General features: G+C 42.4%; 1 protein-coding gene across 10 annotated transcripts in view; it reads right to left on the bottom strand.

Annotated features, from left to right (window-relative positions):
• Window positions 1-17,888, bottom strand: part of STX11 (syntaxin 11) — a 56,249-nt gene that overhangs the window by 38,136 nt on the left and 225 nt on the right. For 4 of the 10 annotated variants that reach the window (XR_009455229.1, XR_009455225.1, XM_059713741.1 and 1 more), the window contains exon 1: window positions 1-17,888. This exon is cut by the window's left edge and continues 14,565 nt beyond it. The gene's annotated coding sequence lies outside the window, so the exon portion shown is untranslated. The other 6 variants (XR_009455237.1, XR_009455226.1, XR_009455238.1 and 3 more) reach the window with 6 other exon arrangements.

Below are 17,888 nucleotides of genomic sequence, written 5' to 3'. Positions count from 1 at the left end.
TCTTTGTCCATCCACAGCACCCTGCAAGATGGTGTTGGCAATGGCAAGGGTGCTGGGCCTTGTTATATGTCCAAACCATTTCCATAGAGCATAGTTTTTATGGGATGCAAGGGGATGAAAGTAATGTATGTGCATCTGCTGTAGTAGCTGGCCCTGACCATTAGGGACATAGCATTTTGATGTGATGAAATGCTTTCCAGACACTAAAGACAGGCTTGGACCAGCTTCCTGGATCCAGATTTCCCAGAACACTACAAAAGTTCATATTCAAACCTGAACTTTGCTTTTAGCTCTGTGTTCATAACTAGCTGAACCAAAATCCCAGTTCTGCTGCCTGAAACTTTGAGGAAATTTGGGTCTAGATCTGGATCTACACTTCACATTCAGACCAGTTCTTCCAAATGCAGAATACACAAGCATACTTTATACTTAGAGCACAGACAGAAGTGACTATTTTCACCCAATCCAAGGACAGAAATCAGTTTATAGCCATGACCAAACACAAATGCATGGCTGCAGACAGCTTCAAAAATGAATGATTGGGTGAAAATATGACCCCTTATTACATGAGGGTTCAGATGAAGACATTTCAAAACAGAGCATCTTCTGTAACTTCTGTCTGTGCTGTTAAAGAGTATCTTAATCCAAGTAACTTAAAACACTTTAGCAATTATCAGTATTAATGTGTATTTTATCTTGAATATTTGAAAATATACATTATATTGTTTTGTGCAAGGCACATGATGATACTGCCTTGATATTTATATGAGCGGCATGTCTGAAGCAAATGTTGGTTAACTTAGGTTCTGTCAAGGTATTTGCAGTTTTTAATTTTGCTGTAAGAATGTTAGAACTCATCAGGGTTAAACACTTGACTGGCTTTGTGTACACACCTCAATGCAGGCTGCAAGGGAGGTGCAATGAACAGAGTGAAAAGTGAGAACTGTGTCAGTGTCAATTGTGGGCTCAGCATAACAACTGCTTGTGAATGCAGAAGGAAGTAGAAATGTAACTGAAATTTTTGGAAGGGCTAATTTACAAACAGCAAACAGTCCTGCTTGCAGTCATGTTTTTGATTTAGTCGCTCATAAATGAGGCTTATCTGGCCATTCAGTCCTGTGCTAGAACATTAAGCTATGGTGACTCATAAAAAGGCTTCTAGGATAGACTAAGAGGTGTTGTTAGATGATTTGCCCAAAGGAGTGGGAATAAAGAAACCTGGTCCCATCCTGATCAACATAGCCACTAGCTCATTTTAATGCTGCTGTAGTTACACATCTCCACCACCATGTTAACATCAGCCCACGCATCCCTCTCCAGCTATGTTAACGTTGTGCTACATAGCTTGGGCAAGTCCCTTACACGTTTTCTGCCTCAATTTTCCAGTCAGTGAATTAGGGCCAGTAAACCTCCCTACCTCCCAATGGTGCTGAGAGCAAATGTCTGTAAGCCATCTTGAGATTCTATGCTAGGTTTTTATAGTTAGATTTGTGTGATAAGGAAGATAAGCCTACTGTCTTGTTGGTGTTTATCTTCTTTGTTTTGCCCTCATTGGAAGGGTCCATGACCTTTTGACCATATTTTAGTTGCTAGCATTTCTTTGTTTGGTGGAATATTCCATATACTCATCCTCCTTAGTGCAAAGAACTTTCTCCTAATTTCCTGTTGAGCTCCAGACTTCTAAGTTAAACTGCCCAGTTTTGCTTTCAGATGCGCATAACAACTCCCACTAAAACCACTAGGAGTTATGTTAATATATCTGAGGGCAGAATTTTGTTCTTGGTTTATCTCATTATTCCAAAACATGACTGACTCAAAAGTTCCATCCTATTTTCTAAATCTAACTTATAATTGACACATCTTGATCCACTAGTGCACTTGTACATTTAATCTTTTTTAACAGATCTTATTATTGCTGGTGTCTTTCATAAAGTCCAGTAATGTAGCAAACAACTGCTGATGGCAAGTGTGTCTTGTGCCCATTCCCCCCACCCCCCCAAAAAAAGTCGTTTTAGGATTAAACATCAGTGTTCTGGTTAACGTGTCAATTCTTTCTGGAAAGTAAATGGAAAAATGAGTGGTATACTTAGTGAGAAAGCAAAGTATATGCATAGTCTGGCAATCAAATACATGTGTGCTTAACATATTGGGGGACAAGTTATCTCCAATTTGCCTATTTCTGGATTTCCTACACTTTCCTCTGGAACATCAGGAACTGGCTTTTGTTGGAGACAATATACTGGACAAGGACAGAGGAGACAACAGCATTTCTCCACCTGCATGACCACAGTCCATACCTAGAGCCATAACTCATTGATTGTTTCATAGACGTTTGGGCAGAGGAACATTTTTGAAATAACATGTCACTGAAACGATTCATACTGTAATTAACATTGATTGCTGCTCCAAGGTTACTGGTGAGTGTGTGTGTGTATACATGTGAGAATATGAGACTGTGATACCATCCTGCAAGTGAGTCATGGAACTAGATTTTATCCTTTAAATTACATACGTATATGACTCAGGAGTCTGTGCAAGATTCTCTTCTCTGTTGACAGTACACATCAGTTCTGCTGTAAAGAGTCATTCAGAGAGAACCCTTCAGCAATGATGAATGTAGCAAGCAGCCAGTATATAGAAAGAATTGTGTATTCTTTACCTGCGCATAGGATGAGACAAATGTAGTTTAGAGGAGGCTGATACCCTCACTTCCCTCACTTCAACAGAGATGATTGCAATTGTGTGGAAAGAAAGAAACTGTCACAGGATTTGTATAGATTGATTGGTGCTTATGACCACTTTGCTATTTGAACTAAATTTACTTTGCTAAAGTCATTTCTGCTGCTACTTAAGTATACTTGCCCCCATTTATATAAATCAAGTGGCATTTGATTGTAAGGATCAACATGAAATAATTTCTGTCTTTGATTTTTTTTTCAGAAAATAAATAATTTTTTACCTTTTAGAGTATCACATAGATTCAAGTAAAATGCTTTATCATAAAGAGTGTGCCAGATACATTATACACTGAGACACACTTTGGCATTGGAATCTCTCTCTAATTCTGGTCTTGCAATAGTGACTTTGCTTCTGGCACGTCTGAAACTAACATTTCATCCTTCCTTACATTTAGGGCTGGATCCTGCCAGGTGGTAGGCACAGGTGATTGGGCCCAGTGGGATCAGTAACTTGAAAAAGCAAGCTCTTAACCTCTAGTGACAGCATTATCAGACCTGACTCTGTGCTGAAGAAAACATTAGATAAAGAAAGATGAAGTAAGGGAGAAACTACAAAAATCTCTTTCCATTTCATGAACAACAAAGAAAGGTATATCATGCCACTACTGGACCTCTGCTTCCAGACAAATTTCACCAATATTCATGTAAGGTACAATATTTAACCCAACGATGCCATAAATAGCATAAGGCCGTGTTCAAACAAGTATGGCCATGTGGTACGCTGTTCTCCATGCTGCAGAGGAGCAGCATGGAGGGTTTTGGTTTTTTTAACCCCTGGATATTCAACAGTTCAAAAAAAATATGGAGAAAAAAGTGGAACTGCACGTGGCGGCAGCATGCAATGCCTGAAGCTGGAGCCTGGCTGGCCGGAGCTGTGCTCCACTGCTGGACAGACTGTGCAGCAGGATCACCAATACTGCAGCCCCAGGAGGCCCCCCGGACCCCAGGTAAGGCTGCTGGGGCCAACCCAGTGCTGGCCTCAGCCTCCCCTCCCCCACCCAAGGTAACTTGCTGCATGGCACAGGCATTCCCTGGGGACAATTAGAGGTGGCACAAAGTGCACCTCCACTAGTTGTCCCCAGGGAACCAAATGTCCACACACATTTGGATGCAGCCTAAGAGGCCACCCTCCACCCCAACACACACACTTTCTTTTTGTAATTAAGAAGAAAGTATAAGCACAGTGGTTGTTTGCAAGTTTCTTAAGCCTGTACCCCAGACACTTTTCCATAACGCTAAAATGACTTAAATAATGGATGAAGCAGCGGATGAAACAGCTGCTGTACCTGGATACAAGAGTGAACTATTTTTCACATATATTTCTTAAACAACCTATCTGGCCCAAAGGTCACATTCCAGTGATGCCAGATCTTGCAATAGTTGGTGTTTTAAGTAAAAGTCTCAGCTCCATTACCATTTGAACGTGTCAAAATCTCAGCTTTATTTTTGCCTAAAAAATATGGGTTTCTAGACCTCACAGCTGATGAGAAAAGTAAATATAACCCCAGTAAAACCTACAGGCTCAAATTACAAAATGAAAATAGGAAGAATCCAAAATTATTATTTAAAATAACTTTTCTTGATTTAAAGTCAATTTATGATTTTGAGGGTCTGGCTGATGATTTTTGAATGTCTGGTGTTGATAATATTGTATAAAAATTGCTTATAGCTATAGCACATATCCAAATTCTTCATCAGTGGGTTATAACTTTTAAGGTAGTTATGAGGTGGTATTGATCATTTAACTAAAATCTAAAGCAGAAAAAAACCCTCACTTCACCACTCTTTAGATACCCTAACACTTCAAAAAAAATCAAGAATTCTGTCAAGCTCAAACCGCACACCAAAAATATTCAAGCTGGTATCATTGCTTAGTATTCAGGTTGCCTGAAGCTTCCCATTATAAGATCCTGTTTTCAATTGCTTATAACTTTTTGTCAAATGTTAGCCAGTTAGGCGAAACCTTTCTGTGCTTGCCTCAGGGTAAAATGTTTGGAAAGTTTCAGACCAAACAATTCATCCATTCCCAAGAATGAGACTGGGAAAAAAAAGTGTTTTGCCTGTGTTAAAATATTTTATGCTGAGCTATTCTTTAGACCACTCATGCTTCAGATTATGGACTTCAGTTTTGGCAAAGGTGTAGCCTTGTGTCAGAGCTGCGCTTTTGTTGATGTCCCTCTTAAAATGCCTGCTAATTTGACCAACTGGTAAGCATTTGAAAAAATCACACGTCACACATGTTCAGTTGAAGCGTCTTTGATTTTTACCTGCTAGATTCCCCAGAGATTCCCTCTACACTGATAAGGAATGGGCAGGACTGCACTTGCAGTCCTGGGCCAAACATCAGAACTGAGAACTGGGGGTCTCTCTCTTTGCTGTGCTTTCAATTCCCCCTCTCCCCTGCTGGACCCAGCCGAGGCAAAAGAGGAAGCTGTGCTTTTTCCCTCAAATGAAGAGGGGCCTGCATGAGGCATCCATGGTGGACTGGGGAAAGGATCCTGGAAACTGACACTGGTGCTGAAGCAGCAGAAGGGTGGGGGAAGAAATATGGGTATGAGAATTGGAGTGAAAGAAAAACTGGGAGCCATGGAGAGAAATGATATGGGCAGGCAGAGACTGATATAGGGTCAAGAGCTGTAGGGGAGGATTGAGATATGCAGTGACAGGGAAAGCAGTTGGGAATGAGAACTGGCTGATGTAGAGGAGATGAAAGGGGAAGGGAAGACAGACCAGCTAAATGGCCAGAAGGGAAAGAACTGGGACTGGCTGCGCTAGGAGGCTGGGACAAGGAGCTAGGACTAACTCAGGAGAAATTAGGATTTTTTGGGCAGAGACACAAACTGCTTGGTGAAGAGAACAGGGATGAGACAAGGAGCCAGGTGGGAAAGAGATGGCACTGGGACAGGGTTTGATCAGAAGAGATGGAGCAGAAGGGGTCACACACAGAGACTGCACAAAAGAGTCAGTACTAGCTAGAGCACACTGCCCCTCAGAGCCTGGAATGGTTCCCAGGAATAGCAAGTCTCACTACTATCCTGCTGGCAGCAAATATCTGAGAAACTCATGGGCAATGCATTTCCCAACCACCACCCCTTCCCAGTGCCAGTCCACAAAAGATTGCAACATATCACTGTCATCAATCCCTGCTAACTCCAGCAGCAGAGGTCTGTGTGGCAGCTGTGCTGTTGACTCATGTGGGTGTCAGTAAGCTGTTATGCTCCCTTGTGGTTATGCATTATGAATACATTCTTCCACTACATGGTCAGATACTTTTTACCTTCAGGATCTCTGCCTCCTCAGTGGACAGACTGACCTGGTCTGGGGACAAATCAGGGTCTGGTACCAAAGTAGGTGGTTGTTTGTAGACCCCAGAATTGCAAAAGCTGGAAGTTTGCAGCAGTGCCATAGCAAGGGGGGCGCGAATGGGAAGACTGCCCTGAGTCCGAAGCGAAGGGGCACCAACAGGCACTGCCCAGCTGGGGTAGGGTGCAGGACGGAGCCACAAGTGGCTTGTTTGGGGGCACACTGGGACAGGGGAAGGGCAGTTCCCACTGCTGCGTGCGCTCCCGGATAAGTGGGGGTGGGAAACCTGTGCTGGAGAACCCGATTCTAGCTCTGCCTGCACCAGGGCGTTCTTAGAAGATGCTAAGCAAGTTCCTTCAACCCATCGTTTCACAGACAGACCATTTCGTAGAGAAGTAAGGATGGAAGGAACCTCAAGAGATCATCTAGTCTAACCAGGAATCAAACTTGTAACCTTGGTGCTATTAGCACTAGGCTCTAACCAACTGAGTTAAGATGATTAGTAAGTGTCCCTCATTTTTTGAGTACTCGATTCAAGATTGTGGGGTCCAGTTTGCAGAAGAAGTACTGAGCATTCACAACCTCAACTGAAGTCAAAGAGAGCTGCACTTTGAGCGTTCTATATAATGCTGAGTATGTTGAAGAAAATCACGTCTCAATTTGAGCACCCAAAATGAGTAGACATTTTTAATATGCCTATTTCAATTCCATGCATGTAAAATGGGGATAATATCACCTCTTCATCTTAAAGGGATATTGGGAAAATACTTTATATTTCTGAAAATGTAGATAACTATAGTGATGAGCCTCACAGAAAAAGCCAGAAAGAAGTTATTTATTCTAGCTCCAGAGCAGGGTTTGAATAGTGTACAATAAATAAAATGGTAGGGGGGAAGGGCAACTGAACAACAAGGAGAAATACAATATGGAATAGCTGCTCATTAAATGAACACAGAATGATGCAGGGTCCTGTGGAAAAAGGCTGACTAAGTAATTAAAGGATATCTTAATGGCTATGTACAAGAGGACTGAAATAAGGTTGCACAGATGTTCTTACTCTGGCAATTCTCAGCTTTTGTGCTCTTGACTTTGCAACTTAAAAATGTTTCTGTAGCGTGCTTTTTGGGTGCGTAACAAATTATGGCTAGCATTGGTATCATGGATGCTTCTTTTATGTTTACATTTACTAATGTAAGGAGGTCATGAAAATATTTTACTTCAAACAAGAAAAGTGCAAACCTGAAAATGGTTAGGTTACTGATATGCCATTTTCAAAAAAATTCAAATAAGGAACAGTTGTATCCTGGTGTTCAATTAATCCTGAGGTTAGAGGTTCCTAAATATCCACTGATGTCATCAACCACACTGGTTCCTCTGTAGCCATTGTTGTTAGTTACGTCAGTGATACAATGATCAAAACTCTACAGCAACATGAATGAGTACAATACATCATGACAGCATCAAATTCAGATCAGCATCAATTTTGGTCAACTGCTTTAGTTACTTGCAGACAGTGATATCTCTTCAGTTCTACTGAAATCTTTTCTTTTCTTTTTCCTTACTCAAATGTCTTATCTATTGCTCTCCACATGTTACAGATGGGTTTTACCCTTGTGTGGAATAAAGACATTAAGGGTTCTGTCAAGAAAAAGATTATGATACCACTGTACTCAGTTGCTACTGCAGAAATGGAGTTGAAATGAAACATATTTTAAGTATTTTTTCCCCAAATATACTTCTTTGTGGCAAGCATTTTAAAGTACTCTTGTGAAATCAGTATTTATAAATATGACAAGATTTAAGAAGACAAATATGAAAAGCAGCATCGGGGGTCAGATCATAAAAGAAAAGGAAAAGGAAGGAACGTTTTATCCTGCATCTGTGCCTTTGATGAGCTCTTTGTACAGGACAAGTGCCTTCCCCTCTCCCTCTCTCTGCCCCACATTTTCAGACCAAGCCTTCTATCAAGCTTTTGGGCATAATGCTGTGCTGATGACCCCTGTTGTGAACTTCTTTTAATTGCACCTGTGCACAAGGACATTGATTAGCAATCATTTTCCAAATTAAATGGATCTAGTGCTGATTACTAATTTAGGGTCTATATTTATTTTTTGTGTGTGCATGGAATACAAAATGTCAGTGAAGTGGTTATAAAGGTTTTGTCAACATGAGAGTGGAATGATTGTATTAATCATATTTTTGAAACCTCTGTCACTCACCCCCAAACCATCTCTGCCCTGTGTGGATGGGCCTTTATTGCTATAGAGCCCCACTGAAGTCAGTGGACTGAGGTAGGGAGGCTAAGGAGGGCAGCTAGCAGGATCAAGGTCTTTATTCCCCACTACATCATCCCATGCATGCTGAGTGATAGATAACATCAGGTGTATAAGTGTAGCAAAATATGCTTCAGAGGAAGACAAGAAAAATATCTCAAACATCTGTAAAAGTGGCCTTTAAAAGGCTTGTAATGTTTAAAACCAGTACTTCAAGCCCTTCCAGGGCTATAAGCTGGGAATCTTGCCAGTCCAATGTTTAAAGATCCTGTCATTGTCTTGATGCACAGTGGGATAGCATACTGTAAACCTATCAGTTGTCCAGTACTGAATGGCGTTTGTCCTGGGCGTGAGGCCAATGTAGCTTTTTGGCAGCAAATTCCAGATTTGTGTGAAAGACTTTAGTGTGGGTTGAGTTAAAAAACATAAGTGCTTGAAATGTGTCCCTTAAAGTGCTAGGGCATCATATCTTTTCTTTTTCTCCTGACTCTTCTTCATTTTCTCTCTGCCTGCAGCTTTGATTTTAGGACCACAGAACTAAAAGGGACCTTCAGGGTCACTAAGTCTAGTCCCCTGCTATCACAAACACCAGGTCATACAATTCTTTTCACAAGCTTATCAAGCTTCATCTTAAAAATGTTTCTCTCCATCACCTCAATTACTAGTATTGGAAAGCTGTACTGGAACCTCATTGCCCTAACAGAGTAACCTTCTTCTGATTGTCAGACTAAACTTAGCCGAGTCCCTACTCCAGCTCTAATTTCTTTTTCACTGAACATGAATAACCTAAGCCATGTACAATATTCCAGATCAATGCCTCACAAATACTAAGGCTCACTGGCATAAATCTGTTCTACAGAAAGTTTTGAGATCCTTTTTGCACCATTGTATCACAGAGTCAACACACTAACTGGAGCACGTTTTTTTGGAAAATAATTTTTAAATGCCCACTTGGATCACCCCTCCTCCCCCTCAGTTCCACCAGAATCATAACTCAGAGACTGAAAGCAGTTCAGCTGTTAAGGCATATCACAAGCAAGTCAGTTATTGTGAAAGAATCAAGGACTGGATAACAAGGATGGGTACTATGACCTAAATCATATCTGTCTAATGGGGGAGGGGAGGGGGAAAAGAGTAAGAGAGGTGTCAGTTTGTAGAAAGAACTTTAGAGTGGATTTTTTTTTAGCAAAGTAGTAAAATGATCTTCCAGCTGGTACTCACTAAGCCAAAGTATACAACATCTGAGGTTACAATGAAAGCCATCACAGCATTTGGCCAACTGTATACGTAGAATACAGCTTGTACAATGTACACATCACGCCAGAAGACATCTGGGGAATAAGAAAAAAAAAAAGGTCTTGAAATTAACAAGCAATAGATTGTACTGGCCTAGAATATCTAAGAGCTGAAAAAGGACTGTGAAAGTAATTACTGAAAGATGTTTCTAGTTTAGAGTACAAGGGGACTACTTCTGGGATGACTGTGTAAACATTTGCTATGCAGTGCATTTTCCACAAAGAAGCAAGGATGTTTTGTGACATCTTTTACTTAACTAACTGTACAGCTGGAAACATGGTCGATCAAGGTTTTGGGCATCAAATGCCCATCCTCAGGTCTAACACCATTCTGATCCTTTTTCCATATAAAAATGTGAATTCTTCACCCCACATTATTCTAAGATATTTGCCCTCTTTTTTGGATTAAAATAATCACAAGCAGTTTGATGTTACTAAATCTTTGTGTTAATGTACCAATAGGACAACAAACTGAAATAGAATGGCAAGGAGCAATTTCTACTGGGTGGGGCAGAAAATGAGAAGTGTCCATTTTCTAATGTTTCCTGACACATGACAACTATAACAAACGAAAAGTATCAGGCACCCTTCTTTCTGGGACTATAGCCTATGATTCAAGAGTGCATTTTAACACAGTGAAAGTGGGCTGTCTTAGTAAAATGAAGGACGATTGGGATGCTTAGAAATTCAAGTATACATTAATGTGGAAAAGGATAACCTCTCTCTTACTCTGCTGACCCAGTCATATCACCTACACTGTGACAGGAAGTTTTTAACAGCCACTACCAGTCACAGCCATTACTGAATTCAAGCAGACTGCAATTCTGACATCCAGTGGCCAGTTATACGCATTTCAAGTGCATCTTTCTTCTCTTTTATGGGCACGTGTAGCAATATGCTTTTTATTTTTTTAAGCATTTTAGCAGATCATATCAACATTTGTAAGTGTTTCCTTTTTCAATGTTTAAATCAACATATTCTGCAGTGCCTGCCAAGAACATCATTTACTGCACACAGTGGTTTTTTATCAAAACATAATGACTCTAGAGAGCAGGATACAGGTGCAGAAATAAAATGGTAATATTTCATAATTACATACAATAATATTTAATTGTTAAGCACTAATTATCTTGAAACACTGAATTGTTTTAGTAACACAAAACCACATACCTAATTGCAGCTCAGTGATAGCCAAACACACAGAAAAAGAACCCCGTCCTTTTCTGTAACTTGTTTATTACTAAAGCTCTGATTCTGCAGATGGAAGCGGGTGGGTACCAAGATCCCCCTGTGTGCATCTGATTGCAGAACCAAGGCCAAACAGTCACACTGAGATGCAGATTCAAACTTTTTTTTAGGGCTTTTTTTCTTTTCAGATCATAGATTTTGATTATTGCCCCTGTCTAATCCAAACAGTACTTACAGCAGCTGTAAGAGGCAGATCGGCTTTTCAAATGTACCTTCTACACTGTGGACAGATAAACTGTAGTCAATAAATCTTAATCCAGAACTTGTAAAATGCCTGAAGGAAGACAAACTCTGGATCCTGTCACTGAAAGACAACTGTCAAATGTTACTGAGTGTCCCTGACGCATCCCTGTCTTACAAATAGGTGTCCTTTTGCAAAAATAATCAAGTCTTCCTTCATAGCCAGGGAGATGCCTTCCCCTCCTATTTTGCTCTTGAATATTTCAAAGCAGTATTTTCTTGTAAAACACAAAGACTTTCAGCTTTGAACTTCAATTAGATATGGGTCACCAACCTATGGCTTGCAGGCTAGAGCTAGCCTATGGAGCCTTTTATCTGGCCCACAGAGCTGGGGGGCTTCTGCGGTGTTTCAGCAATGTGGGTGAGTAGGGGGAGGCAATGCACGCTGGGTTGGAAGCTGCCTGCACTTGGAGGTAAGCTCTGTTAAAGTGGGTCCTCTATGCCAAAACACTGCCAACCTCTGAATTAGATCGTCCCCAACACCTTACAGTGTAAGCCCCAGCAGTGTTGTCAGTAAACTGCACTACTTCTGTGCATAAGGACTGCAAACTCAGGCCCAGGGAAAGAATGCAGGAATTAGTAAAAATTTTAAACCGCACAATTGCATAAACAATTTTATGGTGAAACAAGGCTATTGGGCAACCCCTGTTTCAGGAATATGTTCCAACAGATTCCTGCTCCATTTTTACTCATGACCTCTGTTAAGCAACTAATTTTGTTGGTACTTGGCGTGGTCGTTATAATGAGTGACCACTGTGTTTGGCATGGAAAAGGTTTTCCCAGATTCAGGCAGTCAGTTAATAAATCCATACTCTTAATAATTTGCTTTAATTGTTCTGTACATCTACTCTGTCTCACAGTAAATGGAAGCTAACCTGTGGTAATTCAGCAGCTATTTCATTTGTACCTGTTGTACCTGCCCCAAGCCTCACTTACTGTGGGACAGGAGCACACATGCAGCAGCTGTGATCAACTGTCATGTCTGCATGACTGGGAAATTCCTTCTCCCCCACATTGATATCTGTTTAATTGTATTGTCAGTCCGCAGCCATAAAAACCACAGTCCACAATACGTCCTAGCCCACGGAAAGATTCCTGGCAGCAACTGCACTCGTGTGGTACCCTTCCAACTTCCCAACTTCCCACCTGCAACAAACAAGCAACTAAAAACTATGCAAAATGCAATTGTGTTTATATAATTAATAAAGCTCATGTTCACCCACATCTATGCTGTCAAAAAAATCTAGTTTAGCAATGGTTTAAACTAGACTAAAGTGGAATCCAATAAAAACACTTTTTCACTGGCTGGTTTTGCTAAGGCCAAACTAGATGATACTCACACATTAAAAGATGCCACAGTCGTAACCTAGGCTAGAACTGCTTTAAAAAAAAAAATTGTTTATAACCCTACTTGGTCATGCCCATATTGGCCAAACTGGTTCATTTGCAACCACATTAAACAATTCTAAGCATAGTTCCTTAAATACTGGAGACCAGGCCAAAACATGGGGATTATTAGCAGTCGGTACAACTGTGCAGAGTACAATAAGTCCCTGTACAAACTTTCTCATCCAAGTCCAACCAACACAGCCTGCTCCTCACCTAGTATCCACTTTTAGTCTCCTTGAATCCTTCCCAGCAGAGTGGTGTATATAGAGTAGTTCGACCCATTCATTTGTAACCAGTTAAATGAAAAGTTGTCCAGGTAATATTTGGATTGTGCCTCAGTCCTGTGCTCTTTTCTATCATTTCCTTCATGTAGCAATTTTTTAACATATCCATAACAAAAATGGGGCAGTGCCTTTTCACAGAGGAAATGACCAGAAAACAGAACTGCTGACAAGAAAATGTCATTGCTTCATTTCCAGCTGCCACTTCAGGGCTCTCTCACAGTTCAGCCCCATCAATGTGAGACTTCCTGTGCTGGCTATGTATAAAGCAGATCTGTTTATAAAAAGATCACTTCAAGTACTGGCATAAGCTGCAGTTTACAGTGCCAGCTTTAGAGCAACACCCCACTAGCTATGCTACTTAATTTATATGGTGTCCTTTACAAATAAGGACAGGGACCACCCTCCCGTCTCTCCACCAAGGACCCACAATAATAGAAATAACTTAGCGCACAAAATTCCCTGGATATTCCATTGCCTGGTTTTTGATCATTTGCTAACTTAACTCTCCAACAGGTGAAATGGGTAACAACTGCATTATCAGATCCACATCTTCACTTTACAAAGCCACTTAAAGCTTGATCCAATATCACTAAGGTCAATAAGAGCTTTGTGTTCACTACAAAGATTGAACATTTGATTTAGGTGCATGGGATCCTGAATTACCAGCAATCTCCAAGCAGAATTTACAGTGCCACTGGCACCTCATTGGCTTTCAGCCAGGCAGCCACCGGTGGGTAACAACTGTCTAAATTTTAGAGGGGCCCCGCAGGCCAGATAGAATGGCCTGGAGGACCAGATTCGGCCCATGGGCCATATTTTGCCCACCCTCTTTGGAATCACCCTTCAGGTAGTTAAAGGCTGCTATTAAATCCTCTCTCAGTTTTCTCTTCTCCAGACTAAATAAGCCCAGTTCCCTTAGTTTATCCTAAGAAGTCCTGTTCCTTAGCCCCCTAACCATTTTCACTGCCTCCACTAGCCTCTCTCCAATTTGTCCACTCCTTTCTGTAGTGGGTTCCCCAAAACTGGATACAGTACCCCAGATGTGGCCTTACCAGTGCCAAATAGAGGGGAATAATCACTTCCCTGGATCTGCTGTCAACAATCCTACTAATGCATCTCAGTATGATGTTAGCCTTCTTCACAAGGACACACTGTTGACTCATATTCACCTTATTGTGTACTGTAACCCCGGGTCCTTTTCTGCAGAACTGCTGCTTAGCCAGTCAGTCCCCAGGCTGTAGCAGTGCATGGGATTATTCCATCCTAAATGCAGAATTTTGCACTTGTCCTTATTGAACCTCATAAGATTTCTTTTGGTTCAATACTCCAATTTGTTTATGTCTCTCTGCATCCTAGTTCTACCTTCTAATGTATCTACTACTCCCTCCCAGCTTGGTGTCACCTGCACACTTGCTGAGGGTGTACTCCAGGCCATCTTTCAGATCACTTATGAAGATATTGAACAAAACCAGCCCCAGGACTGATCCCTGAAGAACTCCACTTGAGAGCAGTTGCCAACTAGATGTTGAGCCATTGATTACTGCCCTTTGAGCCCAACAATCCAGCCAGTTTTCTATCTACCTTGCAGTTCATCCATCCAACCTGTACTTCCTTAGCTTGCCTGCAAGAATGACACAGGAGATCTATCAAAAGTCTTGCTAAATTCAAGGTATATCGTGTCTGCTGATCTCCCATCAGCAGAGCCAATCATCACACCATAGAAGGCAATCAGGTTGGTCAGGCATGACTTGCCTTTGGTGAATCCATGATGACTGTTCCTAATTACCTTCTTCTCCGCCAAGTGTTTAGAAATGGATTCCTTGAGGATTTGCTCCATGATTTTTCCAGGCACTGAGGTGAGGCTGACTGGTCTGTAGCTCCCTGGATCCTCCTTCTTCCCTTTCTTAAAGATAGGCACTATGTTCACCTGTGGTCCAGGACCTATCTCAATTGCCACTGAATTTTCAAAGATAATGGCCAGCGGCTCTGCCGTCACATTGGTCACGTCCCTTAGCATCCTTGGATGCATCATTTCCAGCCCCAGGGACCTGTATACATCCAGCTTTTCTAAATTGTTCCTAACCTGATCTTTCACCACTGTCATCTGCTCACTTCCTCCCCAAACTGTGCTGCTATGTGCAGTAGTCTGGGAACTGATGTTGCCTGTGAAGACTGAGTTGAAAAAAGGTATTGAGTACTTCAGCATTTTCCACATCATATGTCACTAGGTTACCTCCCCCATTTGGTAAGGGACCCACAATTTCCCTGATCTGCTTCTTGCTGCCGACATACTTGTACAAACCCTTACTGCTACCCGTCACATCGCTTGCTAGCTACAACTCCAATTGCACTTTGGTCTTCCTGATTTCATGGTTGCATGCGCGAGTGATACTCTTGTACTCCTCCCTAGTCATTTGTCTAAATTTCCACTTCAGTGAGCTAAAACACAAAAAGGAAGCTTACAGGAAGAGTTCCCTACTAAGTCAAACTGGTCTTCTGCCATACTTGCTAGTTTTCCTACACATCAGAATGGTTTGTTTCTGTGCCCTCAGTAACGTGTCTTTAAAATACAACCAGCTTTCCTGGACTCCTCTTCCCTACAGACTGGTCTCTTGCCCATCAGTTTCCTGAGTGAGTCAAGGTTTGCTTTTCTTAAGTCCTGGGTCCTTACTTTGCTGCTCTGCTTCTTTCCTTTCCTCAGGATCCTGAACTCAATCATCTTATGGTTCCTGCTGCCCAAGTTGCCATCCACTTCTACATTCCCCACCAATTTTCCAGTTTGGGAGCAGAAGGTCAGGAAGACCATGGCCCCTAGTTGGCCCCTCCAACACTTGCATCAGGAAGCTGTCCCCAACACTCTCCAAAAGCTTCCCGGATTGCCTGTGCACTGCTGTATTGACCTCCCAGCAGATGTCAAGGTGACTGAAGTCCCCCATGAGAACCAGGGCCTGTGATTGAGAAACTTCACCTCAAAGCTTGCTTCTGCCCTTGGTAGTATGATATGCAATTGGGAAAAGAATGCTATCCATTCCTTGTTGTTCAAATCCTCGTTACAAATCCTTGTTTTTCAATTAAAATGTTGTTGTTAGGTGCCATAGCTCAGGGATGTCCAACCCACAGCACGTGTGCCATAAGTGGCACAGGCAGCCTGTGCGTGGCATATGGCAGGTCAGGAAGGGATCAAGAAACACAAAAGCAGACAGGAAAGGGAGCAAAAAGCAGAAAAAACAGACCAGGAAGGAAAAACAAAGTAGGGAGCAGAAAGCAGAACAACACATCAGCCACAGGAAGGGGATCAAAGTAGTGCTCGGGGAACATACAGGGCTTACCTTGTAGCATGCCACCCAAAAAGATTGCTCCCCCCCGCCTTAAACTGAGGCAATTTGACCTCTATGGTTTGTTTGTTTTTTTAAAAAGCTACTAATTTTCTTGGTTTATAGACACAGGAACCTGGTGGGGATCTCATTGGGTTTTAATATGAAAGCATCAAACTGATCTCTGAAGCACCAATGCAATAACTTACACTTCCTGCACCTCTTTGCATTCAAAACCTGATCTAACTCTACCCCATCTACATGGTAGGTTCAATAAGAGACCCCACTCAAAGGGTGGAAAGAGATGTCACCAGACATCTCATTTATGCTTCCAGGATGTGTTTTATGGCAGCACAAATGCTGAGCAAACAGACATTGATACCCTTCACTGTGTCACATGAAAGGAAAATTGGTGGCACACCAAAAGCTAGTAATTGAATCTGCTGCTTTATTGTGGCAAATGTCTATTACCTGTGTAGCACTTCCCTGCTACAGGAAAAGCAGGGAGATCATACTGCTGCTTTTCCTGCAGCATCAAGGGCAGGACAAGGGGTGACATGTACCTGGGCAGATCTAAGATTTTGAGAAGTGGGGGAAAAGCTAGAGTGGCACATCATCACACAACTCATATATAACACAACACACATTTTTCTCCGGTTAAAGAGAAACTAAAAGCTTTACTAACATGCTAGGGGGTGAGGACTATATTTTCAGCTTGAGAAATTGGAATGTGCACTGATTTGCTAGGCTATATACCAAGTTTAATAAAAACACAACCAACTAGGCAAAAAAGGTCAAAGGATTGGGCCTGCAGTCATTAGAGCTCACTGTACGTTTCTTTTTCAGATCCATAAAACAAAATCTAGCCTTCTTGCGTGTCTTGATGGTGCCTCCGAAGTTGCACTGTCAGTCACTTCTACCCCTGAGGTAACAGGACCACGCTGGAGTGAAGGTTTTCAGCTAAGATTAAAAGAGTCTGCAGGGCTGTGAAGCAGAAGAGACACACTCCCAGGAGGGGCTAACACACAACCATGCTACAAAAGAAACCATAGTTTGAACAGTGAAATTTGGAGGCGATTAAAAGATTAAAGGGTGATTCATACCTGTGGAGTAGAAAGAGATTAGCAGGAATCAGGAAGATGACAAAGAGCCATGAAATCAGTGGACTCCCTCGGCCCTCCCTGCAGAGAAGCATACAGCCGGGCTATTGGCTGTAGCGTTGGTCTAAGGATGTCAGCAGACATGAACGATACATGCCCCTGGAGGCTGGGGGGACATGGTGACCACCCGCAGGCAGCGGCGGTCTCGGCGGCGGTGAGCTCCCACAAGTGGCCGCAGCAGTGTCAGTGGTGAGGCAGGGCAACGGCGAGTGCTAACCGGTAGTCGGCAACCACCCGCAGATGCCTTCAGCAGTATTGGCAGTGGCAATCAGTGACAGCCCACAGACACTGCCAGGGGTTGGGCTGCCTGCAGGTGCCACTGGCAGTGGTTTTCTCAGGGGGTGCACCGCCAATCTCAGGGGGTGTACGTACACCCATGTGCACCCCCTACACAACACCAATGTCGGCAGACAAGGTTCTTTGGGTAGATGTGACCTCTTGTATTAAACCAAATAAATAGTTGGAAATTTTTTTGTTAGCTTCCTTACAACCCCTCCCTCTCCGCCTCTTTTGCAGACCCCTGGCTGGGGGTGCAGCCAGGTCCCGCCCATCGCACAGCCCCCACCATTAGCACTGCGCATGCGCGAGAACAGACCGCCCCCTACCCCTTGTGCGAAGCTTTCCAGCTGGTTAAGGCCGGAGCC

This window comes from Alligator mississippiensis, chromosome 1 (genome assembly GCF_030867095.1).
Source record: "Alligator mississippiensis isolate rAllMis1 chromosome 1, rAllMis1, whole genome shotgun sequence".
Classification (NCBI taxonomy): domain Eukaryota; kingdom Metazoa; phylum Chordata; order Crocodylia; family Alligatoridae; genus Alligator; species Alligator mississippiensis.
This window is presented reverse-complemented; position numbering and strand designations above follow the sequence as displayed.